Source organism: Nicotiana sylvestris, chromosome 10 (genome assembly GCF_000393655.2).
Source record: "Nicotiana sylvestris chromosome 10, ASM39365v2, whole genome shotgun sequence".
Lineage (NCBI taxonomy): Eukaryota > Viridiplantae > Streptophyta > Magnoliopsida > Solanales > Solanaceae > Nicotiana > Nicotiana sylvestris.
In genome coordinates, this window is record NC_091066.1 from 2,325,312 (window position 1) to 2,337,708 (window position 12,397).

The window sequence follows — 12,397 nt, forward strand, 5'->3', positions numbered from 1 at the left end:
TTCATTCTCCGCCGACAGAATTGCATACAATGTCAGCACCATGGCCATTTGTCACCTAGGGCATTGATGTCATTGGGCCTATTGAGCCGGCAGCGACCAACGGCCATAGGTTCATTCTGGTGACCATTGATTACTTCACCAAGTGGGTGGAAGCTAAAACTTTCAAGTCGGTAACCAAGAAGGCAGTGGTGGATTTTGTTCACTCCCATACATCTGCAGCTTTGGGGTCCCAAAAGTGATCATCACGGATAATGGTGCAAATCTTAATAGCAATTTGATGAGGGAGGTATGCCAACAGTTTAAGATTACACACCGCAATTCCACCCCATATCGTCCCAAAGCAAATGGAGCAGTTGAAGCAGCCAATAAGAACATCAAGAAGATACTGAGGAAGATGGTAGAAGGATCTAGACAATGGCATGAGAAATTACCCTTTTCCTTGTTGGGTTATCGCACTACAGTCCAGACTTCCATAGGTGCAACTCCTTATTTGTTGGTATACGGAACTGAAGCAGTAATACCAGCAGAGGTCGAAATTCTGTCCCTCCAAATTGTCGCTGAAGCCGGGATTGACGATGATGAATGGGTCAAAGCTCGACTGGAGCAGTTGAACTTAATAGATGAAAAAAGATTGGCAGCAGTGTGTCATGGCCAGTTGTATCAGAAAAGAATGGCAAGGGAATACAATAAGAAGGTGCGCCCCAGAAAATTTGAAGTAGGGCAACAAGTATTGAAATGGATCCTCCCACATCAGATCGAAGCAAAAGGCAAGTTCGCCCCAAATTGGCAAGAGTCTTATGTTGTGACCAGAGTGTTATCCAACGGCGCTTTATATCTAACAAATATCGAAGGAAGATGCATCGACATGGCTATCAATTCTGATGCAGTCAAAAGATATTATGCGTAATTTCTTTGATTATGATAGCTATTGGTTCGTTTGTTTGTACTTGGTACTTATTGGATAATGAAATGATGGAGGCAATTATTTCTTCTATCCAAACACTTTTAACCTTTTCTTCCCCCCTTTGAGCCTTGCTTATTCTTTCATACCCCTCTTTTGGAATCACTAATGGAAAAATATATGGAAAAAAAAAAGAAAAAAAATGAAAACAAGATAAAGGTCATAAGAAAAATAGAGGAACCGTAGGAACTACGTTTGACCTGATTCCTCAAAGAGGATACGTAGGCGCCTCACGGCTCTATCATAGTGCATCATAGTGTGCATAGTGTACATAGTGTGCATAGCTCCACATAGTGTAAATATAAAAATCCCCAAGCAAGAAAACTGGGGCAGGAATTATGTTTTGAAGTTTCAAAAAGGGGTTGATTCCAAGAGTTGTAGTGTTTCACCCGTCGAAGTTATTTTTGAATTTTTGATAGCCTTTCTTTAAACCCACACAAAACCAACATCGATGTCCAAAAAAGACCTCCCGATCAATATCCGAGAGGTGCCAAGTCAGGCAAATGGAAGCCGAGAATAATACACTGATCCCCAGCAAAGAAGAGGATCATAAACTGGAAATGAATTGATAGCCGAAAAGAATCTCCGGAAGAGAGTCATATCGGCAGCACTCCAATCCCCCGCTGAAAAAATAAAATGAGAGAGTCTTATCAATTAAAACCTTCACAGGCACCATAAGGCGATGAAAGATGAGAGAAATAAAACGAGAGAGTCTTATCGGTGAAAACCTTCATAGGCACCATAAGGCGACGGGAGCTGAGAGAAAGGAGAGAGTCTTATTAGTGAAAACCCCTCGAAGGGCACTATAAGGCGACAAGATAGATTGGCAAAAAGGATCCGCATTTGCGAAGAGGTGGACACCTATTTATCCCCAGCAAGCGAGGCCATCAGGAATATTGATTGATACAAATAGACTGGGTCGATTAATCCGTAATGCACGACATGATCATTGGGACCAGTCATACCGTCCAGATAAGTTCTTTCCTTTTCTTCTCTCCCAGCATTTGTTCAGAAAGATTTTTCTCTTTTTCTATCTTTTTCATTTCTTTGTCTAAAAGACTTTTTCCAGAAATTTGTTTTGAGAAGGATTTTTTAGAGTTTACTACTAAGGGCTAAAATGGTACAATGGGACAGGCCAAAGCCGAGGCAATAAGACAAAAGGCATTTATTGCAAAACCAAATGACAAACTGGCCTAGAAAGTTAAGGGGAACATGAAGAAAAGCGGAAAACGACGGTTGAGGGACTTATGGATCAAGTTCCAAAAAAATCCCCAGCAGAGCTTCGATAGATCACGGACCAAGGTCCAAGGTGGTCAGACACCACAGAAAGGTGGAAGGAGGAAGAGAGAATTGATCCGCAGCAAGATAACCTCAACAGTCCTATCCTCAATAACATTATCCCCAGGTGATAACATTTTATGCCCTGCAGTGCTGGGAGAAAATAAAATTTTAAGGGAGTAGTTTTGGAGTTGAAGAGGACTCCCACAACATGTTTTGAAACAAAAGAGCGGGGAAGGGATAAATGGAAAACCATCCCCAGCAGAAATGCCATCCCCAGCAGACATATCATCCCCAGCAAGCAACTTTATCCCCAACCAGTTTTGGGAGCACAGAGCAAGAGAAAGGGAAAGGAAAATCATCCCCCAGCAGGAGTGACACGATCACTCACCATGTTAAAACTGACAAAATTCTCTTTGATTTCTACAGGAAAATAAAGGTTGATGATGGCAGAAAGACACGCCACAAGGAAGGTCACCAAAACCGGGGCAGAAAATTTTTTGTCGTTGTCAAATATTTTCTCGGAGGAACGAGGAAACAAATTCAAATATTTTTATGTCTTAGTTGAACAGGAGCTCACATGTATAACGAGAGGAATACTTTTTAGTCTTTACATTTCATGTCCTAGGTCGCCCACCAGTATAACGAGGGAATACATTTTTGTTTTTCATTTCATATCCTAGGTCGCCCACCTGTATAACGAGAGGAATACTTTTCAGTTTTTACATTTCATGTCCTAGGTCGCCCACCAGTATAACAAGGGAATACATTTTTGTTTTTCATTTCATGTCCTAGGTCGCCCACCAGTATAACGAGGGAATACATTTCTGTTTTTCATTTCATGTTCTAGGTCGCCCACCAGTATAACGAGGGAATACATTTCTGTTTTTCATTTCATGTCCTAGGCGCCCACCAGTATAACGAGGGAATACATTTCTATTTTTTCATTTCATGTCCTAGGTCGCCCACCAGTATAATGAGGGAATACATTTCTGTTTTTCATTTCATGTCCTACGTCGCCCACCAGTATAACGAGGGAATACATTTCTGTTTTCATTTCATTTCCTAGACGCCCACCAGTATAATGAGGGAATACATTTCTGTTTTTTCATTTCATGTCCTAGGTCGCCCACCAGTATAACGAGGGAATACATTTCTGTTTTCATTTCATGTCCTAGGCACCCACCAGTATAACGAGGGAATACATTTCTATTTTTTCATTTCATGTCCTAGGCGACCACCAGTATAACGAGGGAATACATTTCTATTTTTTCATTTCATGTCCTAGGTCGCCCACCAGTATAACGAGGGAATACATTTCTGTTTTCATTTCATGTCCTAGGTCGCCCACCAGTATAACGAGTGAATACATTTCTGTTTTTTCATTTCATGTCCTAGGTCGCCCACCAGTATAACGAGGGAATACGTTTCTGTTTTTTAATTTCATGTCCTAGGCGCCCACCAGTATATCGAGGGAATACATTTATGTTTTTTCATTTCATGTCCTAGGCGCCCACCAGTATAACGAGGGAATGCATTTCTGTTTTCATTTCATGTCCTAGGTCGCCCACCAGTATAACGAGGGAATACATTTCTATTTTCATTTCATGTCCTAGGTCGCCCACCAGTATAACGAGGGAATACATTTCTGTTTTTTCATTTCATGTCCTAGGCTCCCACCAGTATAACGAGGGAATACATTTATGTTTTTTCATTTCATGTCCTAGGTCGCCCACCAGTATAACGAGGGAATACATTTCTGTTTTTTCATTTCATGTCCTAGGCGCCCACCAGTATAACGAGGGAATACATTTCTGTTTTCATTTCATGTCCTAGGTCGCCCACCAGTATAACGAGGGAATACATTTCTATTTTTTCATTTCATGTCCTAGGCGCCCACCAGTTTAACGAGGGAATACATTTCTGTTTTTTCATTTCATGTCCTAGGCGCCCACCAGTATAACGAGGGAATACATTTCTGTTTTCATTTCATGTCCTAGGTCGCCCACCAGTATAACGAGGGAATACATTTCTGTTTTTTCATTTCATGTCCTAGGCGCCCACCAGTATAACGAGGGAATACATTTCTGTTTTCATTTCATGTCCTAGGTCGCCCACCAGTATAACGAGGTAATACATTTCTGTTTTTTCATTTCATGTCCTAGGCTCTCACCAATATAACGAGGGAATACATTTCTGTTTTTCATTTCATGTCCTAGGTCGCCCACCAGTATAACGAGGGAATACATTTCTGTTTTTCATTTTCATGTCCAAGGAGCCAACCAGTATAACGAGGGAATACATTTCATATTTTTGAATTCACGCGCCCACCTGTATAACTAGAGGAATACTTTTCAGTTTTATACTTTAGGTCTTGAAATCAGTAACCCACCGGAAGGCAGAAGGTTACAACAAAAATCCCCGGCATAACAAATTTTGATGAAGAGAGCCGTATCCCCAGAGGAACCACCGAAAAGCTTAATGAAGGAAGCCATATCCCCAGCGGACCAAACTAGACAGTGAGAATTGGTATTCAGAGTAGCAAAAGGTTGGTGTCACCCCTATCAGTTTTCGGAAGAAAGCAGCACCGGAATAGACGCAAGCCGACAAGAAAGCAAGGCGTCCAGAACAAATGGAAGATAGATGGGATCTTGTAATCCGTTATCTAGCCTAGCTTCTTGATTTTTCTTTTAAGCACGATGTAATAAGGAGATCGGTAAGCAGTAGTAACAGCATGCAGCAGCAGTAACAGCAAATCGCAGTCCCATGGTAGTCCCAGCTACCAACACTTCCCGAACTACATTAACCTGATTCCCTTCTAGCCAGGGATATGTAGGAAACCTTTGAAGCAAAGGTTCGGTTAAATCTTTTTCAAAAAATGCTTCACACGGAGTACTCGGATGGACAAAAATCGCTCACTTTATTTTTGCACGAAAACCCTTCGGTTTTCGGACAAAGAGGGGCAGCTGTAAGCACGTAATTTTTGCCCTATATAAGAATTACTCCCAAAATTCCAAAAAAAAATAAAACAATTTTTTGTTTGTTTGCAATTGTTGTGAGTTTTGTGTTATTTTTCGTGTATTGTTCGCATTTTTATCTGCGTATGTTTATTTTATAAATTAGTTAAAAATACAAAAAATACATGTTGGAGGCATCTAGGAATTAATGGTACATTTAGGAATTAATTAACCATTATTTGTTTTTTAAAAGCGAAAATCACAAAAATAGGCATTTTTATTCTATTTTGTTGTCATGGTGATTTTATTAAATGTTTTAATTCGTGTGATAACTGTTGTTAGGTGTTAATTAATATTTGTGTAGTTTAATTTTGGTTTTGTTTAATTATAAGAAGGAAAATATCGGATTTGGGCCAAAAATTCAACTGAAATCAGGCCCAAACCAATACAATGACCCAGTCCAAAACCAGGCCTTCCAGGGACGCCCCCAAACAACGCCCCCAAACGATGCCGCATAGGGCGTTTTATCTGAGCCGTTCATCTATACTCATCCAACGGTCCACGATCGCGCCCGTAACCCGACCTGCTTACCCGGGTCGACCCAGCCCCTCATTAAAACCAAACGACCCCGTCCTGTCCCTCACCAATTAATCCAAGCCGTTGAGATCATTTGATCTAACGACTCAAGTTAATTGCCACGTCCCATATATAAACCCCTCATCACACCCCGCGCCCCCTATCCGAACACCCCTCCTTTCATCGTCTCTCTCAGACACAAACCCAGCATCCCCCATTCAAACCCTAGCCGCCACCCTTCACTCTCGTCGTAAACCCGGCAACCACGACGCCGGTGACCGCCAAAATAACACCCCTAATGCACCCAACCCCCCTGAACACAAATCTGTTAGCAGCTTGCCTCGAATCATCCCCCATCGTCTCGAATCTTCGTTTGAAGGTTCGAGCAAAACCCCGATCTACACCAACCCACCCCAGATTCACACCAGTCGCTACCCTGCCCTCACTCGTGACCAAACCAAGCTTGGTTTGGTCCGAATCTACCCAATAATCCTCAAGCCCCAAATCGGACTGTTCGAACCCTAGAACACAAGAACTTTGGGAATCCGGCCAGTTTAAATGGAGGGTTGGGGTCTAATAGACCTTAATCGAAGTGTTCTCGGTTGAGAACACCTCGATTAAAGTCTGTTCGACCTCAAATGGTCAAATCCAGTTCAGGCCTGGGTCGTTCGTTGTTGAGCATCCACAGTGAGTTTTCCTTTTTCTTTTCTATTTCTGTTTGAATGATGTTTGTGTTTGTTAGCATGTTTAGTTAGTTTGTTGATTTTACTGATGTTTTCTTTTAATTTTTTCCATCTTCGTAAGACTTTTATTTGGTCGATTATTCTTCTGTCCATTATTAAATGTGTGTAGTAGGATACATACTCGATTTGATCAGTGTCGTCGTGTGTTTTATTCATGTTGTTCCCTTATTTTGTGCCAAGCTGTCTGAAGCCATTCGGGGCCCTATTCGCATTATTTGTTTATCGACTAATTGTTCTATGTTATAATTAGTATAGTCGATTAGATAAACGTCGTCGATTAGTTTTACAAGGCTGAATGTTCAAATGGTCTGTTTCTGATAAGCCTCACATGTTTGATCAAACCATTGTGATTTAGCTGATTATTTGAATTTAGCTGGGAATGGTTTATGGTTGCAGTGCACTTAGGAAATGGTTAGAAGTCAGTCTTGGGCAGTTGTTGAGTTTGAACTTCCATAAGTTCAAACTTTAGGTTGCTGAAGCTTAGGTTAAAACAGTAATAATCAGGGGTTAAAAGGGGTAGTTTGGGGTTTGAAAAGATCAGAAATGGTTAGTTTAAGTTGGGATGACAGTAGGGTACTGAAATATGATTAAACTAATACAATAGTAGGGAACAAAACTTGATAGCATGGGGGTAATTGAATATTATAGGCTGCTCATACCTTTTGGGCAGAAAACACATGATAGGGGTTGTCAGGAGGATGGGCATTTCTGATTAGTTTTAAGGGGTATGGGCAAAGTTGAAGAGGCAGCCTGGTGCTTGCCCTTTTGGCTTATAAATAGGCTCATTTAGAACAATAGGAGGGGGCTGAACACTAAGATTTTAGAATTTTAAAAGCTCTTGGCTGCTGTTTTTCTGAACCTGGAGAAGTCAAAAATAGGCTGAAAGTTGAGCTAATTTTCAAGAATTAAAAGAGTTAGTTTGAGGGATAAAAGAGGTCCTTTCTGCTGCATCCTCGAACCTCAGGAGTGCAGTTGGTGTTGTTTTGTTGGGTCTTTTGAGTCTGCTGGTCTATCTCTTGTTGCAAACTCAAGTTTGGGTCATACTGTGGTGGCTTATATTGCTGTTTGGGTACTGGGGTCGCATGCTGGGAATTGCTGGTGCATTTAGTATTGTTGTATGGTGTTTTCTGAAGCCATTGTTGGGTCTTAATCTATTGCTGGGCTATTTTGGTTGCTGTTGTGTTCTGTTGTGAATCTGCTGTTGTACTACTGCTACTGCTGCTGACTTCTTTTCTACTGTATCTCTATTCTTCTACCAGGTACACTTTCGAATAGACCATGATGTAGCTGGGTGGTGTACAAGTGAAATGAAATGCTTATGGGATTTAATGTATCATGTGGTGTACCTATTGGTTTAACCAATTATGTGATAAGCATTTGTATAGTTTCATTTTTGCAACTCAATAAGAATGCATGATATACTCTTTCACTTAATTGGGACTGTTTGTTTTTTGCTATAGAGGTAGCCATCAGTTGCAGCTCCAATTATAGTTAGTTATGTAGTTGGTAGAATGAACAAATAGTAAATGGATTGGCTGTTTGGATTTCACCCCTAATTGGTTTTGGTATTTAAGGCAGACTTTGATAGGATCGTGTTTAATTCCATTTGTCTCAATCATATACGAATGATAGCTCAAATCGACTGGGAGAATGGTTGGTCTGTTTTCTTTAGTGTTTTGGCCAGCCTCGTATGCATATCATAATTTCAGTTTTAGTAGTTCCTTTATGGAATAAGGCACTAAACGACCTTCCATTTTTCGAGTTAGAGTGCATATCTTCTGTTAACCCCTAGTGTAAACCTAATAGCCAATAGGAAGCCCGAATTCACTAATCACATAAATCAATTAAGATTTTTTTTCTTTCCTCTTTCGTATTTAGAGACGAACTCAATAGAGACAATGTAGTCACTTTAGGACTACCCTTGTAAAAAAGAAATGAGATAAGCCTCGCCAAATAAAAAGGTACAAACTGCGGGGCCCTCGGTAAATGTACATTCTAACTACTTAGACTTCGGGAGGAGCCGTTTAGAAAACTTCATGGCCGTCCCAAAAATAAGAATGTGATAGGCTTTTTAGGCGCGTATTTAATAATCTCATCTTCTTAAATTCGGGTGTGCATTTTATGCAACCCAAATCCAAATCCCAAAACGTCAAATCAAATGTGTCCAGGATTGCGGGTTCATTTCATGCGGCGCAACCCAAATACACGTCTCAGATGACGTTCAATTTTCTCTAATAAATTGAATAAAAGCGGTTAAAAGTTAAAATTGGCACATAAGCTACAACATGTAAAAAACAGTTAAATAAGCTAAACATGACAGTTGAGCGACTGTGCTAGAACCACGGAACTCGGGAATGCCTAACACCTTCTCCCGGGTTAACAGAATTCCTTATCCGGATTTCTGGTTCGCGGACTGTTAAACAGAGTCATTCTTTTCCTCGATTCGGGATTAAATTGGTGACTTGGGACACCCTAAATCTCCCAAGTGGCGACTCTGAAATAAATAAACAAATCCCGTTTCGATTGTCCTTTAATTGGAAAAACTCCTTCACCCCTCGCGGGGACGGAAAAAGGAGGTGTGACACATGCAGCCAGTCCTTTATCTCATGGAATATCTAGCCCTTCACTACACAGCACATCATCAGAACACAACATTGAACAAACAGATAAAGAAAAAATCCATCCAACTAGACAGTCACACAGAACTCACAACATTGAACAAACAGATACAGAACAAATCCATCCAACTAGGCAGTCACACATAACTCATAAACTCCATACATATCTACAGGACTATGTTCACTCCTTACCTCAATTCAAGAATAATTCCACTTCCCTAAATGCTTTATTTTCTGTAAACCAACACATTGCCTCTGATCTACTAACTCCTGATAGTTAGACTCTTGTGAGAAATGTTTGTCATGACAGGGAACCATCATCATATAAGGAGGCAGCTATTGATCCTGCATGGCAAGGTGCTATGACACAGGAATTTGATGCATTACATTCAAATCATACATGTGACTTAGTAATGCTGCCACCTGGGAAGCAATCAATTGGATGTAGATGGGTGTACAAAGTGAAACATAAAGCAGATGGTAGCATTGAGAGATTCAAGGCCAGATTAGTTGTTGAAGGGTACACTCAACAGGCAGGAATAGATTATACAGACACCTTTTCACCAGTTGTAAAGATGACAACAGTCAGAGCTTTAATAGCTACAGCAGTCAAGAAAGGTTGGCTCATCTCACAGCTGGATGTAAACAATGCCTTCTTGCATGGAGATCTCAATGAGGAGGTATATATGCAGGTGCCGCCTGGGCTAGTATTAGAGAAGCCAGGCCTGGTATGCAAACTGAATAAATCTCTTTATGGGTTAAAGCAGGCAAGTAGACAATGGTATACAAAGTTGACTGAGGCACTTTATTCAAGAGGATGCACACACTCCATGTATGACTACTCACTTTTTTACAAGAGAAATGGAAGTGACTCAGTGTATATTGATGTGTATGTGGATGATGTGCTGTTAACTGGGACTGATGAACAAGAAATTGCTCAACTTAAGAGGTTCCTACATCAATTCAAGATCAAGGATCTCGGACAGCTTCACTATTTCCTGGGACTAGAGGTTATGTATAAGGAAGATGGGATCATTATATCACAAAGGAAGTTTGCATTGAACCTGCTAAAGGAGTATGATTGCCTGGAACACAAGACCTGCTCTTCACCATTGGATTCAAATGTGAAACTAAAGGCCAAGGAAGGAGCAATATTGCAGGATCCTACTTATTATAGGAAGTTAGTAGGGAAGCTAAATTTCTTGACCAATACTAGGTTGGACATAGCATATGGTGTTCAGCACTTAAGTCAGTTTATGCAGGAACCTAGAGAGCCTCATTTGAAAGCAACATTTAATTTGTTAAGGTACCTGAAGAATGATCCTACCCTGGGAATCTTTATGTCAAAGGATGGAGATCACACAGTCAGAGCTTACTGTGACTCTAACTGGGTTGCTTATCCAGATTCTAGGAGGTCCATCAGTGGTTATTTGGTGTTTCTAGGCAACAGCCCCATCAGCTGGAAGTCCAAGAAACAAGAGACCATTTCACTGTCTTCTGCAGAAGCAGAATATCAAGCCTTGAGAAAAGTTGTAGGTGAGTTAGTGTGGCTTCGCAGGTTATTTGAAGAACTGATTGTCCCCTTTTCTCTACCTATTTCAGTTTACTGTGATAGTAAGTCTGCATTACACATTGCCAGGAATCCAATATTTTACGAAAGAACCAAGCATATAGAGGTTGACTGCCACTTTGTACGTGATCAACTCCAAGCAGGCCTGATCTCTCTTCAACATATCAGAACTGATGACCAACTTGCAGATGTTTTGACTAAGGCCTTGACAGGGATCAAGCATAGTGCTGCATTGGGCAAGTTGTCAGTGTTTGCTACACTTCCAACTTGAGGGGGGTGTTAAGAACTATAATTATTCTCTTAGTTAGTTGATTAGTCCCTTAGTTAGTTGACTATTATGACAGTTGTACAGTTAGCTTAGCAGTTGTTAGTTAATTGTCTTAGCTTAGTGCTTAGTTTTAGCTTTGTATATAGTGTAGACTCCACTCACTCTTCCAATTCAATTAGTCTAATTGCACAATTCTGGAACCTTCTCTCGTCCTCTCTCTGGGTTCTCATGGTGGACAATCCACAACTTTATTTCCATTGAAGCACAGCTTCAGATAATAGTAGAAGCTTAATTACTGTTCCATTGACTGATTTTTGATAAAGACTCTTCGAAAGATCTTCAGATTTCGTTATCAATATTCTCATCAACTTGTTTCTTACGAAATTCGAGTTTAATATTCATTTCAAATGTAATTTTCTTGGAAAATATCATAGCAGTTGTAAATATTTCTTCTCTCTATTTATTAAAGAAAAAAAAAATTTCGCTTCACATAACTTTTTTTAAAATAAATATAGCATATAAGTGTAATAAAAAATGGTCCCCGTAAATATGGAGTCTAAAGCAATCGATTTAACTGCTCCAGGGAAGGGCCGCCCGGCAATTACTAGTCATTAATCACTTTCAATTCGTTGGTAATAAACTCCATCAGTTCATAATTCTCACGTTATAATCCTAACTAAAGCACCAAATGATCTAATACGAAAAGATCATGAACATAAAACATACGTGTATACTACATAGAAGCTAGACATAAAGTAAAGTATGTTGCATTAATTGATCTTCTTCCTCTTTTGACTTTGTCATGATTTGAGAATCTGTGGAGATAATCCACCAAGAATGAATTAAACATGTTATATACGAAAAGATGATGTGATGGCTTTCACATAGACCCCAATACTGATTGTCAGCTTTAGTGCAGTAAAATCCACCAAACGAACGATCACCTCCTAGTTGAAAATTGAACGTGTAAGGGACTAATGGATTGGTCGTACCTCCATGTGGTCCATAGGAACTTTTGTTGGTGCCAAATGTGCCTCCCTCCGTCGTTTTATATTAGGTGAGATAGTTTTACTCGACACGAAATTTAAGAAAAATAAAGAAGTTTTTTGAAACTTATGATCTTAAAAGTTTAAGGGGTAAAAGGTTTGTGGAGCCATGATATTACTGTGGCTATAAAAGTTTCTCATTAAGGATAAATGAGTAAAATGAAAGACTTTAAAGTTAAATTATTTCCAAATTTAGAAATGTGTCATTTGTTTTGAAACATACTAAAAAGTAAATAGCTCATCTAATATGAATTTGAGGAGTATTTGATACTAAATGATAAAAAGGCATGTTTTTGAGTATGTTTGCATATTATTTTTTTACATAAGTGATGGGAGATTACACGTTTATAAATATATAATATGTTCATTACATGTTTATT